The sequence below is a fragment of the Schistocerca gregaria genome, unplaced genomic scaffold, assembly GCF_023897955.1.
Source record: "Schistocerca gregaria isolate iqSchGreg1 unplaced genomic scaffold, iqSchGreg1.2 ptg000553l, whole genome shotgun sequence".
NCBI lineage: Eukaryota > Metazoa > Arthropoda > Insecta > Orthoptera > Acrididae > Schistocerca > Schistocerca gregaria.
In genome coordinates this window covers 1,097,463-1,115,163 of record NW_026061947.1, presented here as the reverse complement: position 1 = coordinate 1,115,163, position 17,701 = coordinate 1,097,463, and positions in this window count along the sequence as shown.

The following is a 17,701-nucleotide window of genomic DNA, read 5'->3' as shown; positions in this document are numbered from 1 at the left end:
AGCGGCCAATGTGACGATCTGGCTTTAAGTCGATTCGATAACAAATGACGAAAACGGACGGATTTCTCAGGATTTTACTACATACGAACGCTTTTCACATTTTCCCGTGCAACGGGGCTGCTACTCCTCCTTTGATGCAAAATCTTAAGTTCGTAGCTCATGTCGAAGGCACCAATGAAGGGTAAAAAGTCAATAATCGATACCTAAAGCTTGAATTTTTCTACTTCTTACTGGCTATTACATCAACTTGGAAACTTCATCTGTGTTCTACTATGGTGCTTCTAGTGTCTCCGCATACCGCATCACGCGACATAGCTTTGCAGACGATAAATGCAACCGTTTCAGACAGAAGTGCGGTGAGTGTGACGATCTGGCTTTAAGTCGATTCGATAACAAATGACGAAAACGGACGGATTTCTCAGGTTTTTACTACTTACGAACGCTTTTCACATTCTCCCGTGCAACGCGGCTGCTACTCCTCCTTTCATGCAAAATCATAAGTTCCTAGCTCATGTCCAAGGCACCAAAGAAGGGTAAAAAGTCAGTAATCGATACCTAAAGCTTGAATTTTTTTACTTCTTACTGGCTATTACATCAACTTAGAAGCATCATCTGTGTTTTACTATGGTGCTTTTAGTGTCTCCGCATACCGCAGCAAGCGACTTAGCTTTGCACACGATACGTACAACCATTTTAGAGAGAAGAGCGGCCAATGTGACGATCTGGCTTCAAGTCGATTCGATAACAAATGACGAAAACGGACCGATTTCTCAGGTTCTTACTACATATGAAAATTTTTCACTTTCTCCCGTGCAAGCGGCTGTTAGTCCTCGTTTGATGCAAAATCTTAAGTTCCTAGCTCATGTCCAAGGCACCAAAGAAGGGTAAAAAGTCAATAATCGACACGTAAAACTTGAATTGTACTACTTCTTACTGGGTATTACATCAACTTAGAAGCTTCATCTGTGTTCTACTATGGTGCTTATAGTGTCTCTGCATACCACAGCACGCGACATAGCTTTTCAGACAATAAGTACAACCCTTTCAGAGAGAAGAGCGGCCAATGTGACGATCTGGCTCTACGTCGATTCGATAACAAACGACGAAAACGGACGGATTTCTCAGGTTTTTACTACATATGACCACTTTGCACATTCTCACGTGCAACGCGGCTGCTAGTCCCACTTTCGTGCAAAATCTTAAGTTCCTAGCTCATGTCCAAGGTACCAAAGAAGGGTAAAAAGTCAATAATCGATACCTAAAACTTGAATTGTACTACTTCTTACTGGCTATACATCAACTTAGAAGCTTCATCTGTGTTCTACTATGGTGCTTTTAGTGTCTCCGCATACCGCAGCACGCGACATAGCTTTGCAGACAATAAATGTAACCGTTTCAGGCAGAAGAGCGGCCAATGTGACGATCTGGCTTTAAGTCGATTCGATAACAAATGACGAAAGCGGACAGATTTGTCAGGTTTTTACTACATATGAAAACTTATCACACTCTCCCGTGCAACGGGGCTGCTAGTCCTCCTTTGATGCAAAATCTTAAGTTACTAGCTCATGTCCAAGGCACCAAAGAAGGGTAAAATGTCAATAATCGATACCTAAAACTTGAATTTTGTTACTTCTTACTGGCTATTACATCAACTTAGAAGCTTCATCTGTGTTCTACTATGGTGCTTTTAGTGTCTCCGCATACCGCAGCACGCGACATAGCTTTGCAGACGATAAATTTAACCGTTTCAGACAGAAGTGCGGCCAGTGTGACGATCTGGCTTTAAGTCGATTCGATAACAAATAAGGAAAACGGACAGATTTGTCAGGTTTTTACTACATATGAACGCTTTTCACATTCTCCCGTGCAACGCGGCTGCTAGTCCTCCTTTCATGCAATATCATAAGTTCCTAGCTCAAGTCCAAGGCACCAAAGAAGGGTAAAAAGTCAATAACCTATACCTAAAACTTGAATTGTACTACTTCTTACTGGCTACTACATTAACTTAGAAACTTCATCTGTGTTCTACTATGGTGCTCTTAGTGTCTCCACATACCGCAGCACGCGACATGGCTTTGCAGACGATAAATGTAACCGTTTCAGACAGAAGTACGGCCAATGTGACGATCTGGCTTTAAGTCGATTCGATAACAAATAAGGAAAACGGACAAATTTCTCAGGTTTTTACTACATACGAACGCTTTTCACATTCTCCCGTGCAACGCGGCTGCTAGTCCTCCTTTCATGCAAAATCATAAGGTCCTAGCTCATGTCCAAGGCACCAAAGCCATCTAAAAAGTCAATAATCGATACCTAAAACTTGAACTGTACTACTTCTTACTGGCTATTACATCAACTTAGAAGCTTCATCTGTGTTCTACTATGGTGCTTTTAGTGTTTCCGCATAACGCAGCACGCGACATAGCCTTGCAGACGATAAGTACAACCGTTTCAGACAGAAGTACGGCCAATGTGACGATCTGGCTTTAAGTCGATTCGATAACAAATGACGAAAACGGACGGATTTCTCAGGTTTTTACTACTTACGAACGCTTTTCACATTCTCCCGTGCAACGCGGCTGCTACTCCTCCTTTCATGCAAAATCATAAGTTCCTAGCTCATGTCCAAGGCACCAAAGAAGGGTAAAAAGTCAGTAATCGATACCTAAAGCTTGAATTTTTTTACTTCTTACTGGCTATTACATCAACTTAGAAGCATCATCTGTGTTTTACTATGGTGCTTTTAGTGTCTCCGCATACCGCAGCAAGCGACTTAGCTTTGCACACGATACGTACAACCATTTTAGAGAGAAGAGCGGCCAATGTGACGATCTGGCTTCAAGTCGATTCGATAACAAATGACGAAAACGGACCGATTTCTCAGGTTCTTACTACATATGAAAATTTTTCACTTTCTCCCGTGCAAGCGGCTGTTAGTCCTCGTTTGATGCAAAATCTTAAGTTCCTAGCTCATGTCCAAGGCACCAAAGAAGGGTAAAAAGTCAATAATCGACACGTAAAACTTGAATTGTACTACTTCTTACTGGGTATTACATCAACTTAGAAGCTTCATCTGTGTTCTACTATGGTGCTTATAGTGTCTCTGCATACCACAGCACGCGACATAGCTTTTCAGACAATAAGTACAACCCTTTCAGAGAGAAGAGCGGCCAATGTGACGATCTGGCTCTACGTCGATTCGATAACAAACGACGAAAACGGACGGATTTCTCAGGTTTTTACTACATATGACCACTTTGCACATTCTCACGTGCAACGCGGCTGCTAGTCCCACTTTCGTGCAAAATCTTAAGTTCCTAGCTCATGTCCAAGGTACCAAAGAAGGGTAAAAAGTCAATAATCGATACCTAAAACTTGAATTGTACTACTTCTTACTGGCTATACATCAACTTAGAAGCTTCATCTGTGTTCTACTATGGTGCTTTTAGTGTCTCCGCATACCGCAGCACGCGACATAGCTTTGCAGACAATAAATGTAACCGTTTCAGGCAGAAGAGCGGCCAATGTGACGATCTGGCTTTAAGTCGATTCGATAACAAATGACGAAAGCGGACAGATTTGTCAGGTTTTTACTACATATGAAAACTTATCACACTCTCCCGTGCAACGGGGCTGCTAGTCCTCCTTTGATGCAAAATCTTAAGTTACTAGCTCATGTCCAAGGCACCAAAGAAGGGTAAAATGTCAATAATCGATACCTAAAACTTGAATTTTGTTACTTCTTACTGGCTATTACATCAACTTAGAAGCTTCATCTGTGTTCTACTATGGTGCTTTTAGTGTCTCCGCATACCGCAGCACGCGACATAGCTTTGCAGACGATAAATTTAACCGTTTCAGACAGAAGTGCGGCCAGTGTGACGATCTGGCTTTAAGTCGATTCGATAACAAATAAGGAAAACGGACAGATTTGTCAGGTTTTTACTACATATGAACGCTTTTCACATTCTCCCGTGCAACGCGGCTGCTAGTCCTCCTTTCATGCAATATCATAAGTTCCTAGCTCAAGTCCAAGGCACCAAAGAAGGGTAAAAAGTCAATAACCTATACCTAAAACTTGAATTGTACTACTTCTTACTGGCTACTACATTAACTTAGAAACTTCATCTGTGTTCTACTATGGTGCTCTTAGTGTCTCCACATACCGCAGCACGCGACATGGCTTTGCAGACGATAAATGTAACCGTTTCAGACAGAAGTACGGCCAATGTGACGATCTGGCTTTAAGTCGATTCGATAACAAATAAGGAAAACGGACAAATTTCTCAGGTTTTTACTACATACGAACGCTTTTCACATTCTCCCGTGCAACGCGGCTGCTAGTCCTCCTTTCATGCAAAATCATAAGGTCCTAGCTCATGTCCAAGGCACCAAAGCCATCTAAAAAGTCAATAATCGATACCTAAAACTTGAACTGTACTACTTCTTACTGGCTATTACATCAACTTAGAAGCTTCATCTGTGTTCTACTATGGTGCTTTTAGTGTTTCCGCATAACGCAGCACGCGACATAGCCTTGCAGACGATAAGTACAACCGTTTCAGACAGAAGTACGGCCAATGTGACGATCTGGCTTTAAGTCGATTCGATAACAAATAAGGAAAACGGACGGATTTCTCAGGTTTTTACTACATACGAACGCTTTTCACATTCTCCCGTGCAACGCGGCTGCTAGTCCTCCTTTCATGCAAAATCATAAGGTCCTAGCTCATGTCCAAGGTACCAAAGCCATCTAAAAAGTCAATAATCGATACCTAAAACTTGAACTGTACTACTTCTTACTGGCTATTACATCAACTTAGAAGCTTCATCTGTGTTCTACTATGGTGCTTTTAGTGTTTCCGCATAACGCAGCACGCGACATAGCCTTGCAGACGATAAGTACAACCGTTTCAGAGAGAAGAGCGGCCAATGTGACGATCTGGCTTTAAGTCGATTCGATAACAAATGACGAAAACGGACAGATTTCTCAGGTTCTTACTACATATGAAAATTTTTCACATTCTCCCGTGCAACGCGGCTGTTAGTCCTCGTTTGATGCAAAATCTTAAGTTCCTAGCTCATGTCCAAGGCACCAAAGAAGGGTAAAAAGTCAATAATCGATATGTAAAACTTGAATTGTACTACTTCTTACTGGGTATTACATCAACTTAGAAGCTTAATCTGTGTTGTACTATGGTGCTTATAGTGTCTCCGCATACCACAGCACGCGACATAGCTTTGCAGACAATAAGTACAACCCTTTCAGAGAGAAGAGCGGCCAATGTGACGATCTGGCTTCAAGTCGATTCGATAACAAACGACGAAAACGGACGGATTTCTCAGGTTTTTACTACATATGAACACTTTTCACATTCTCCCGTGCAACTCGGCTCCTAGTCCTCCTTTCATGCAGAACCTTAAGGTCCTAGCTCATGTCGAAGGCACCAAAGCCAGCTAAAAAGTCAATAATCGATACCTGAAACTTGAATTGTACTACTTCTTACTGGCAATTACATCAACTTAGAAGCTTCATCTGTGTTCTACTATGGTGCTTTAGGTGTCTTCGCGTACTGCAGCGCGCGACATAGCTTTTCAGACGATAAGTACAACCATTTTAGAGACAAGAGCGGCCAATGTGACGATCGGGCTTTAAGTCGATTCGATAACAAATGACGAAAATAGACGGATTTCTCAGGTTTTTACTACATGTGAACACTTTTCACATTCTCCCGTGCAACTCGGCTGCTAGTCATCCTTTCATGCAGAATCTTAAGGTCCTAGCTCATGTCCAAGACAGCAAAGAAGGGTAAAAAGTCAATAATCGATACCTAAAACTTGAATTGTACTACTTCTTACTGGCTATACATCAACTTAGAAGCTTCATCTGTGTTCTACTATGGTGCTTTTAGTGTCTCCGCATACCGCAGCACGCGACATAGCTTTGCAGACAATAAAAGTAACCGTTTCAGACAGAAGAGCGGCCAATGTGACGATCTGGCTTTAAGTCGATTCGATAACAAATGACGAAAGCGGACAGATTTCTCAGGTTTTTACTACATATGAAAACTTTTCACATTCTCCCTTGCAACGGGGCTGCTAGTCCTCCTTTACTGCAAAATCGTAAGTTCCTAGCTCATGGCCATGGCACCAAAGAAGGGTAAAAAGTCAATAATCGATACCTAAAACTTGAATTTTGCTACTTCTTACTGGCTATTACATCAACTTAGAAGCTTCATCTGTGTTCTACTATGGTGCTTTTAGTGTCTCCGCATACCGCAGCACGCGACATAGCTTTGCAGACGATAAATGCAACCGTTTCAGACAGAAGTGCGGTGAGTGTGACGATCTGGCTTTAAGTCGATTCGATAACAAATGATGAAAACGGACGGATTTCTGAGGTTTTTACTACATACGAACGCTTTTCACATTCTCCCGTGCAACGCGGCTGCTACTCCTCCTTTCATGCAAAATCATAAGTTCCTAGCTCATGTCCAAGGCACCAAAGAAGGGTAAAAAGTCAATAATCGATACCTAAAGCTTGAATTTTTTTACTTCTTACTGGCTATTACATCAACTTAGAATCTTCTTCTGTGTTCTACTATGGTGCTTTTAGTGTCTCCGCATACCGCAGCACGCGACATAGCTTTGCAGACGATAAATGTAACCGTTTCAGACAGAAGTGCGCCCAGTGTGACGATCTGGCTTTAAGTCGATTCGATAACAAATGACGAAAACGGACGGATTTCTCAGGTTTTTGCTACATATGAACACTTTTCACATTCTCCCGTGCAACGCCGATGCTAGTCCTCCTTTCATGCAAAATCATAAGTTCCTAGCTCATGTCCAAGGCATCAAAGAAGGGTAAAAAGTCAATAATCGATACCTAAAACTTGAATTGTACTACTTCTTACTGGCTATTACATCAACTAAGAAGCTTCATCTGTGTTCTACTATGGTGCTTTTAGTGTCTCCGCATACCGCAGCACGCGACATAGCTTTGCAGACGACAAGTACAACCGTTTCAGAGAGAAGAGCGGTCAATGTGACGATCTGGCTTTAAGTCGATTCGATAACAAATGACGAAAACGGATAGATTTCTCAGGTTTTTACTACTTATGAAAACTTTTCACTTTCTCCCGTGCAACGCGGCTGCTAATCCTCCTTTCATGCAAAACCTTACGTTCCTAGCTCATGTATAAGGCAACAAAGACGGATGAAAGTCAATAATGGATACCTAAAACTTGAATTGTACTACTTCTTACTGGCTTCTTCATCAATTTAGAAGTTTCATCTGTGTTCTACTATGGTTTTTTTAGTGTCTCCGCATACCGCAGCACGCGACATAGCTTTGCAGACGAAAAATACAACCATTTCAGAGAAAACAGCGGCCAATGTGACGATCTGGCTTTAAGTCGATTCGATAACAAATGACGAAAACGGACGGATTTCTCAGGATTTTACTACATACGAACGCTTTTCACATTTTCCCGTGCAACGGGGCTGCTACTCCTCCTTTGATGCAAAATCTTAAGTTCGTAGCTCATGTCGAAGGCACCAATGAAGGGTAAAAAGTCAATAATCGATACCTAAAGCTTGAATTTTTCTACTTCTTACTGGCTATTACATCAACTTGGAAACTTCATCTGTGTTCTACTATGGTGCTTCTAGTGTCTCCGCATACCGCATCACGCGACATAGCTTTGCAGACGATAAATGCAACCGTTTCAGACAGAAGTGCGGTGAGTGTGACGATCTGGCTTTAAGTCGATTCGATAACAAATGACGAAAACGGACGGATTTCTCAGGTTTTTACTACTTACGAACGCTTTTCACATTCTCCCGTGCAACGCGGCTGCTACTCCTCCTTTCATGCAAAATCATAAGTTCCTAGCTCATGTCCAAGGCACCAAAGAAGGGTAAAAAGTCAATAATCGATACCTAAAGCTTGAATTTTTTTACTTCTTACTGGCTATTACATCAACTTAGAAGCATCATCTGTGTTTTACTATGGTGCTTTTAGTGTCTCCGCATACCGCAGCAAGCGACTTAGCTTTGCACACGATACGTACAACCATTTTAGAGAGAAGAGCGGCCAATGTGACGATCTGGCTTTAAGTCGATTCGATAACAAATGACGAAAACGGACCGATTTCTCAGGTTCTTACTACATATGAAAATTTTTCACATTCTCCCGTGCAAGCGGCTGTTAGTCCTCGTTTGATACAAATTCTTAAGTTCCTAGCTCATGTCCAAGGCACCAAAGAAGGGTAAAAAGTCAATAATCGACACGTAAAACTTGAATTGTACTACTTCTTACTGGGTATTACATCAACTTAGAAGCTTCATCTGTGTTCTACTATGGTGCTTATAGTGTCTCCGCATACCACAGCACGCGACATAGCTTTTCAGACAATAAGTACAACCCTTTCAGAGAGAAGAGCGGCCAATGTGACGATCTGGCTCTAAGTCGATTCGATAACAAACGACGAAAACGGACGGATTTCTCAGGTTTTTACTACATATGACCACTTTGCACACTCTCCCGTGCAACGCGGCTGCTAGTCCCACTTTCATGCAAAATCTTAAGTTCCTAGCTCATGTCCAAGGTACCAAAGAAGGGTAAAAAGTCAATAATCGATACCTAAAACTTGAATTGTACTACTTCTTACTGGCTATACATCAACTTAGAATCTTCATCTGTGTTCTACTATGGTGCTTTTGGTGTCTTCGCATACTGCAGCACGCGACATAGCTTTTCAGACGATAAGTACAACCATTTTAGAGAGAAGAGCGGCCAATGTGACGATCGGGCTTTAAGTCGATTCGATAACAAATGACCAAATCTGACGGATTTTTCAGGTTTTTACTACATATGAACACTTTTCACATTCTCCCGTGCAACTCGGCTGCTAGTCCTCCTTTCATGCAGAATCTTAAGGTCCTAGCTCATGTCCAAGACAGCAAAGAAAGGTAAAAAGTCAATAATCGATACCAAAAACTTGAATTGTACTACTTCTTACTGGCTATACATCAACTTAGAAGCTTCATCTGTGTTCTACTATGGTGCTTTTAGTGTCTCCGCATACCGCAGCACGGGACATAGCTTTGCAGACGATAAATTTAACCGTTTCAGACAGAAGTACGGCCAATGTGACGATCTGGCTTTAAGTCGATTCGGTAACAAATAAGGAAAACGGACGGATTTCTCAGGTTTTTACTACATACGAACGCTTTTCACATTCTCCCGTGCAACGCGGCTGCTAGTCCTCCTTTCATGCAAAATCATAAGGTCCTAGCTCATGTCCAAGGCACCAAAGCCATCTAAAAAGTCATTAATCGATACCTAAAACTTGAACTTTACTACTTCTTACTGGCTATTACATCAACTTAGAAGCTTCATCTGTGTTCTACTATGGTGCTTTTAGTGTCTCCGCATACCGCAGCACGCGACATAGCTTTGCAGACAATAAATGTAACCGTTTCAGACAGAAGAGCGGCCAATGTGACGATCTGGCTTTAAGTCGATTCGATAACAAATGACGAAAGCGGACAGATTTCTCAGGTTTTTACTACATATGAAAACTTTTCACATTCTCCCGTCCAACGGGGCTGCTAGTCCTCCTTTGATGCAAATTCTAAAGTTCCTAGCTCATGTCCAAGGCACCAAAGAAGGGTAAAAAGTCAATAATCGATATGTAAAACTTGAATTGTACTACTTCTTACTGGGTATTACATCAACTTAGAAGCTTAATCTGTGTTGTACTATGGTGCTTATAGTGTCTCCGCATACCACAGCACGCGACATAGCTTTGCAGACAATAAGTACAACCCTTTCAGAGAGAAGAGCGGCCAATGTGACGATCTGGCTTCAAGTCGATTCGATAACAAACGACGAAAACGGACGGATTTCTCAGGTTTTTACTACATATGAACACTTTTCACATTCTCCCGTGCAACTCGGCTCCTAGTCCTCCTTTCATGCAGAACCTTAAGGTCCTAATTCATGTCGAAGGCACCAAAGCCAGCTAAAAAGTCAATAATCGATACCTGAAACTTGAATTGTACTACTTCTTACTGGCAATTACATCAACTTAGATGCTTCATCTGTGTTCTACTATGGTGCTTTTGGTGTCTTCGCGTACTGCAGCGCGCGACATAGCTTTTCAGACGATAAGTACAACCAATTTAGAGACAAGAGCGGCCAATGTGACGATCGGGCTTTAAGTCGATTCGATAACAAATGACGAAAATAGACGGATTTCTCAGGTTTTTACTACATATGAAAACTTTTCACATTCTCCCGTCCAACGGGGCTGCTAGTCCTCCTTTGATGCAAATTCTAAAGTTCCTAGCTCATGTCCAAGGCACCAAAGAAGGGTAAAAAGTCAATAATCGATACCCAAAGCTTGAATTTTTCTACTTCTTACTGGCTATTACATCAACTTAGAAACTTCATCTGTGTTCTACTATGGTGCTTCTAGTGTCTCCGCATACCGCATCACGCGACATAGCTTTGCAGACGATAAATGCAACCGTTTCAGACAGAAGTGCGGTGAGTGTGACGATCTGGCTTTAAGTCGATTCGATAACAAATGATGAAAACAGACGGATTTCTGAGGTTTTTACTACATACGAACGCTTTTCACATTCTCCCGTGCAACGCGGCTGCTACTCCTCCTTTCATGCAAAATCATAAGCTCCTAGCTCATGTCCAAGCCACCAAAGAAGGGTAAAAAGTCAATAATCGATACCTAAAGCTTGAATTTTTTTACTTCTTACTGGCTATTACATCAACTTAGAAGCTTCATCTGTGATTTACTATGGTGCTTTTAGTGTCTCCGCATACCGCAGCAAGCGACTTAGCTTTGCACACGATACGTACAACCATTTTAGAGAGAAGAGCGGCCAATGTGACGATCTGGCTTTAAGTCGATTCGATAACAAATGACGAAAACGGACCGATTTCTCAGGTTCTTACTACATATGAATATTTTTCACATTCTCCCGTGCAACGCGGCTGCTACTCCTCCTTTCATGCAAAATCATAAGTTCCTAGCTCATGTCCAAGGCACCAAAGAGGGGTAAAAAGTCAATAATCGATACCTAAAGCTTGAATTTTTTTACTTCTTACTGGCTATTACATCAACTTAGAATCTTCTTCTGTGTTCTACTATGGTGCTTTTAGTGTCTCCGCATACCGCAGCACGCGACATAGCTTTGCAGACGATAAATGTAACCGTTTCAGACAGAAGTGCGGCCAGTGTGACGATCTGGCTTTAAGTCGATTCGATAACAAATGACGAAAACGGACGGATTTCTCAGGTTTTTGCTACATATGAACACTTTTCACATTCTCCCGTGCAACGCCGATGCTAGTCCTCCTTTCATGCAAAATCATAAGTTCCTAGCTCATGTCCAAGGCATCAAAGAAGGGTAAAAAGTCAATAATCGATACCTAAAACTTGAATTTTTCTACTTCTTACTGGCTATTACATCAACTTGGAAACTTCATCTGTGTTCTACTATGGTGCTTTTAGTGTCTCCGCATACCGCAGCACGCGACATAGCTTTGCAGACGAAAAATACAACCATTTCAGAGAAAAGAGCGGCCAATGTGACGATCTGGCTTTAAGTCGATTCGATAACAAATGACGAAAACGGACGGATTTCTCAGGATTTTACTACATACGAACGCTTTTCACATTTTCCCGTGCAACGGGGCTGCTACTCCTCCTTTGATGCAAAATCTTAAGTTCGTAGCTCATGTCGAAGGCACCAATGAAGGGTAAAAAGTCAATAATCGATACCTAAAGCTTGAATTTTTCTACTTCTTACTGGCTATTACATCAACTTGGAAACTTCATCTGTGTTCTACTATGGTGCTTCTAGTGTCTCCGCATACCGCATCACGCGACATAGCTTTGCAGACGATAAATGCAACCGTTTCAGACAGAAGTGCAGTGAGTGTGACGATCTGGCTTTAAGTCGATTCGATAACAAATGACGAAAACGGACGGATTTCTCAGGTTTTTACTACTTACGAACGCTTTTCACATTCTCCCGTGCAACGCGGCTGCTACTCCTCCTTTCATGCAAAATCATAAGTTCCTAGCTCATGTCCAAGGCACCAAAGAAGGGTAAAAAGTCAATAATCGATACCTAAAGCTTGAATTTTTTTACTTCTTACTGGCTATTACATCAACTTAGAAGCTTCATCTGTGATTTACTACGGTGCTTTAAGTGTCTCCGCATACCGCAGCAAGCGACTTAGCTTTGCACACGATACGTACAACCATTTTAGAGAGAAGAGCGGCCAATGTGACGATCTGGCTTTAAGTCGATTCGATAACAAATGACGAAAACGGACCGATTTCTCAGGTTCTTACTACATATGAATATTTTTCACATTCTCCCGTGCAACGCGGCTGTTAGTCCTCGATTGATGCAAAATCTTAAATTCCTAGCTCATGTCCAAGGCACCAAAGAAGGGTAAAAAGTCAATAATCGACACGTAAAACTTGAATTGTACTACTTCTTACTGGGTATTACATCAGCTTAGAAGCTTCATCTGTGTTCTACTATGGTGCTTATAGTGTCTCCGCATACCACAGCCAGCGACATAGCTTTTCAGACAATAAGTACAACCCTTCCAGAGAGAAGAGCGGCCAATGTGACGATCTGGCTTTAAGTCGATTCGTTAACAAACGACGAAAACGGACGGATTTCTCAGGTTTTTACTACGTATGAACACTTTTCACATTCTCCCGTGCAACTCGGCTCCTAGTCCTCCTTTCATGCAGAACCTTAAGGTCCTAGCTCATGTCGAAGGCACCAAAGCCAGCTAAAAAGTCAATAATCGATACCTGAAACTTGAATTGTACTACTTCTTACTGGCAATTACATCAACTTAGAAGCTTCATCTGTGTTCTATTATGGTGCTTTTAGTGACTCCGCATACCGCAGCACGCGACATAGCTTTGCAGACGATAATTACAACCGTTTCAGAGAGAAGAGCGGCCAATGTGACGATCTGGCTTTAAGTCGATTCGATAACAAATGACGAAAACGGACGGATTTCTCAGGTTTTTACTACATATGACCACTTATCACATTCTCCCGTGCAACGCGGCTGCTAGTCCCAGTTTCATGCAAAATTTTAAGTTCCTAGCTCATGTCCAAGGTACCAAAGAAGGGTAAAAAGTCAATAATCGATACCTAAAACTTGAATTGTACTACTTCTTACTGGCTATACATCAACTTAGAATCTTCATCTGTGTTCTACTATGGTGCTTTTGGTGTCTTCGCATACTGCAGCACGCTACATATCTTTTCAGACGATAAGTACAACCATTTTAGAGAGAAGAGCGGCCAATGTGACGATCGGGCTTTAAGTCGATTCGATAACAAATGACGAAATCTGACGGATTTTTCAGGTTTTTACTACATATGAACACTTTTCACATTCTCCCGAGCAACTCAGCTGCTAGTCCTCCTTTGATGCAAAATCTTAAGTTCCCAGCTCATGTCCAAGGCACCAAAGAAGGGTACAAAGTCAATAATCGATACCTAAAACTTGAATTTTGTTACTTCTTATTGGCTATTTCATCAACTTAGAAGCTTCATCTGTGTTCTACTATGGTGCTTTTAGTGTCTCCGCATACCGCAGCACGCGACATAGCTTTGCAGACGATAAATTTAACCGTTTCAGACAGAAGTGCGGCCAGTGTGACGATCTGGCTTTAAGTCGATTCGGTAACAAATAAGGAAAACGGACAGATTTGTCAGGTTTTTACTACATATGAACGCTTTTCACATTCTCCCGTGCAACGCGGCTGCTAGTCCTCCTTTCATGCAATATCATAAGTTCCTAGCTCAAGTCCAAGGCACCAAAGAAGGGTAAAAAGTCAATAACCTATACCTAAAACTTGAATTGTACTACTTCTTACTGGCTATTACATTAACTTAGAAACTTCATCTGTGTTCTACTATGGTGCTTTTAGTGTCTCCACATACCGCAGCACGCGACATGGCTTTGCAGACGATAAATGTAACCGTTTCAGACAGAAGTACGGCCAATGTGACGATCTGGCTTTAAGTCGATTCGATAACAAATAAGGAAAACGGACGGATTTCTCAGATTTTTACTACATACGAACGCTTTTCACATTCTCCCGTGCAACGCGGCTGCTAGTCCTCCTTTCATGCAAAATCATAAGGTCCTAGCTCATGTCCAAGGCACCAAAGCCATCTAAAAAGTCAATAATCGATACCTAAAACTTGAACTGTACTACTTCTTACTGGCTATTACATCAACTTAGAAGCTTCATCTGTGTTCTACTATGGTGCTTTTAGTGTTTCCGCATAACGCAGCACGCGACATAGCCTTGCAGACGATAAGTACAACCGTTTCAGAGAGAAGACCGGCCAATGTGACGATCTGGCTTTAAGTCGATTCGATAACAAATGACGAAAACGGACAGATTTCTCAGGTTCTTACTACATATGAAAATTTTTCACATTCTCCCGTGCAACGCGGCTGTTAGTCCTCGTTTGATGCAAAATCTTAAGTTCCTAGCTCATGTCCAAGGCACCAAAGAAGGGTAAAAAGTCAATAATCGATATGTAAAACTTGAATTGTACTACTTCTTACTGGGTATTACATCAACTTAGAAGCTTAATCTGTGTTGTACTATGGTGCTTTTAGTGTCTCCGCATACCGCAGCACGCGACATAGCTTTGCAGACGATAAATGTAACCGTTTCAGAGAGAAGAGCGGCCAGTGTGACGATCTGGCATTAAGTCGATTCGATAACAAATGACGAAAACGGACGGATTTCTCAGGTTTTTGCTACATATGAACACTTTCCACATTCTGCCGTGCAACGCGGCTGCTAGTCCTCCTTTCATGCAAAATCATAAGGTCCTAGCTCAAGTCCAAGGCACCAAAGCCATCTAAAAAGTCAATAATCGATACCTAAAACTTGAACTGTACTACTTCTTACTGGCTATTACATCAACTTAGAAGCTTCATCTGTGTTCTACTATGGTGCTTTTAGTGTTTCCGCATAACGCAGCACGCGACATAGCCTTGCAGACGATAAGTACAACCGTTTCAGAGAGAAGAGCGGCCAATGTGACGATCTGGCTTTAAGTCGATTCGATAACAAATGACGAAAACGGACAGATTTCTCAGGTTCTTACTACATATGAAAATTTTTCACATTCTCCCGTGCAACGCGGCAGTTAGTCCTCGTTTGATGCAAAATCTTAAGTTCGTAGCTCATGTCCAAGGCACCAAAGAAGGTAAAAAGGCAATAATCGATACGTAAAACTTGAATTGTACTACTTCTTACTGGGTATTACATCAACTTAGAAGCTTCATCTGTGTTCTACTATGGTGCTTATAGTGTCTCCGCATACCACAGCACGCGACATAGCTTTTCAGACAATAAGTACAACCGTTTCAGAGAGAAGAGCGGCCAATGTGACGATCTGGCTTTAAGTCGATTCGATAACAAACGACGAAAACAGACGGATTTCTCAGGTTTTTTCTACATATGAACACTTTTCACATTCTCCCGTGCAACTCGGCTCCTAGTCCTCCTTTCATGCAGAACCTTAAGGTCCTAGCTCATGTCGAAGGCACCAAAGCCAGCTAAAATGTCAATAATCGATACCTGAAACTTGAATTGAACTACTTCTTACTGGCAATTACATCAACTTAGAAGCTTCATCTGTGTTCTACTATGGTGCTTTTGGTGTCTTCGCATACTGCAGCACGCGACATAGCTTTTCAGACGATAAGTACAACCATTTTAGAGAGAAGAGCGGCCAATGTGACGATCGGGCTTTAAGTCGATTCGATAACAAATGACGAAATCGGACGGATTTCTCAGGTTTTTACTACATATGAACACTTTTCACATTCTCCCGTGCAACTCGGCTGTTAGTCCTCCTTTCATGCAGAATCTTAAGGTCCTAGCTCATGTCCAAGACAGCAAAGAAGGGTAAAAAGTCAATAATCGATACCTAAAACTTGAATTGTACTACTTCTTACTGGCTATAAATCAACTTAGAAGCTTCATCTGTGTTCTACTATGGTGCTTTTAGTGTCTCCGCATACCGCAGCACGCGACATAGCTTTGCAGACGATAAACGTAACTGTTTCAGACAGAAGTGCGGCCAGTGTGACGATCTCGCTTTAAGTCGATTCGATTACAAATAAGGAAAACGGACGGATTTCTCAGGTTTTTGCTACATATGAACACTTTTCACATTCTCCCGTGCAAAGCCGATGCTAGTCCTCCTTTCATGCAAAATCATAAGTTCCTGGCTCATGTCCAAGGCATCAAAGAAGGGTAAAAAGTCAATAATCGATACCTAAAACTTGAATTGTACTACTTCTTACTGGCTATTACATCAACTTAGAAGCTTCATCTGTGTTCTACTATGGTGCTTTTAGTGTCTCCGCATACCACAGCACGCGACATAGCTTTGCAGACGACAAGTACAACCGTTTCAGAGAGAAGAGCGGTCAATGTTACGATCTGGCTTTAAGTCGATTCGATAACAAATGACGAAAACGGACAGATTTCTCAGGTTTTAACTACTTATGAAAACTTTTCACATTCTCCCGTGCAACGCGGCTGCTAATCCTCCTTTCATGCAAAACCTTACGTTCCTAGCTCATGTATAAGGCAACAAAGACGGGTAGAAAGTCAATAATGGATACCTAAAACTTGAATTGTACTACTTCTTACTGGCTTCTACATCAATTTAGAAGCTTCGTCTGTGTTCTACTATGGTGTTTTTAGTGTCTCCGCATACCGCAGCACGCGACATAGCTTTGCAGACGAAAAATGCAACCATTTCAGAGAAAAGAGCGGCCAATGTGACGATCTGGCTTTAAGTCGATTCGATAACAAATGACGAAAACGGACGGATTTCTCAGTATTTTACTACATACGAACGCTTTTCACATTCTCCCGTGCAACGGGGCTGCTAGTCCTCCTTTGATGCAAAGTCTTAAGTTCGTAGCTCTTGTCGAAGGCACCAAAGAAGGGTAAAAAGTCAATAATCTATACCTAAAGCTTGAATTTTTCTACTTCTTACTGGCTATTACATCAACTTAGAAACTTCATCTGTGTTCTACTATGGTGCTTTTAGTGTCTCCGCATACCGCAGCACGCGACATAGCTTTGCAGACGATAAATGCAACCGTTTCCGACAGAAGTGCGGTCAGTGTGACGATCTGGCTTCAAGTCGATTTGATAACAAATGACCAAAACGGACAGATTTCTCAGGTTTTTAATACTTATGAAAACTTTTCACATTCTCCCGTGCACCGCGGCTGCTAGTCATCCTTTCATGCAAATCCTTAAGGTCCTAGATCATGTCCAAGGCACCAAAGATAGCTAAAAAGTCAATAATCGATACCTAAAACTTGAACTGTACTACTTCTTACTGGCTATTACATCAACTTAGAAGCTTCATCTGTGTTCTACTATGGTGCTTTTAGTGTCTCCGCATACCGCAGCTCGCGACATAGCTTTGAAGACGATATGTACTACCGTTGTAGAGAGAAGTGCGGCCAATGTGACGATCTGGCTTTAAGTCGATTCGATAACAAATGACGAAAACGGACGGATTTCTCAGGTTTTTACTACATATGAACACTTTCCACATTCTCCCGTGCAAC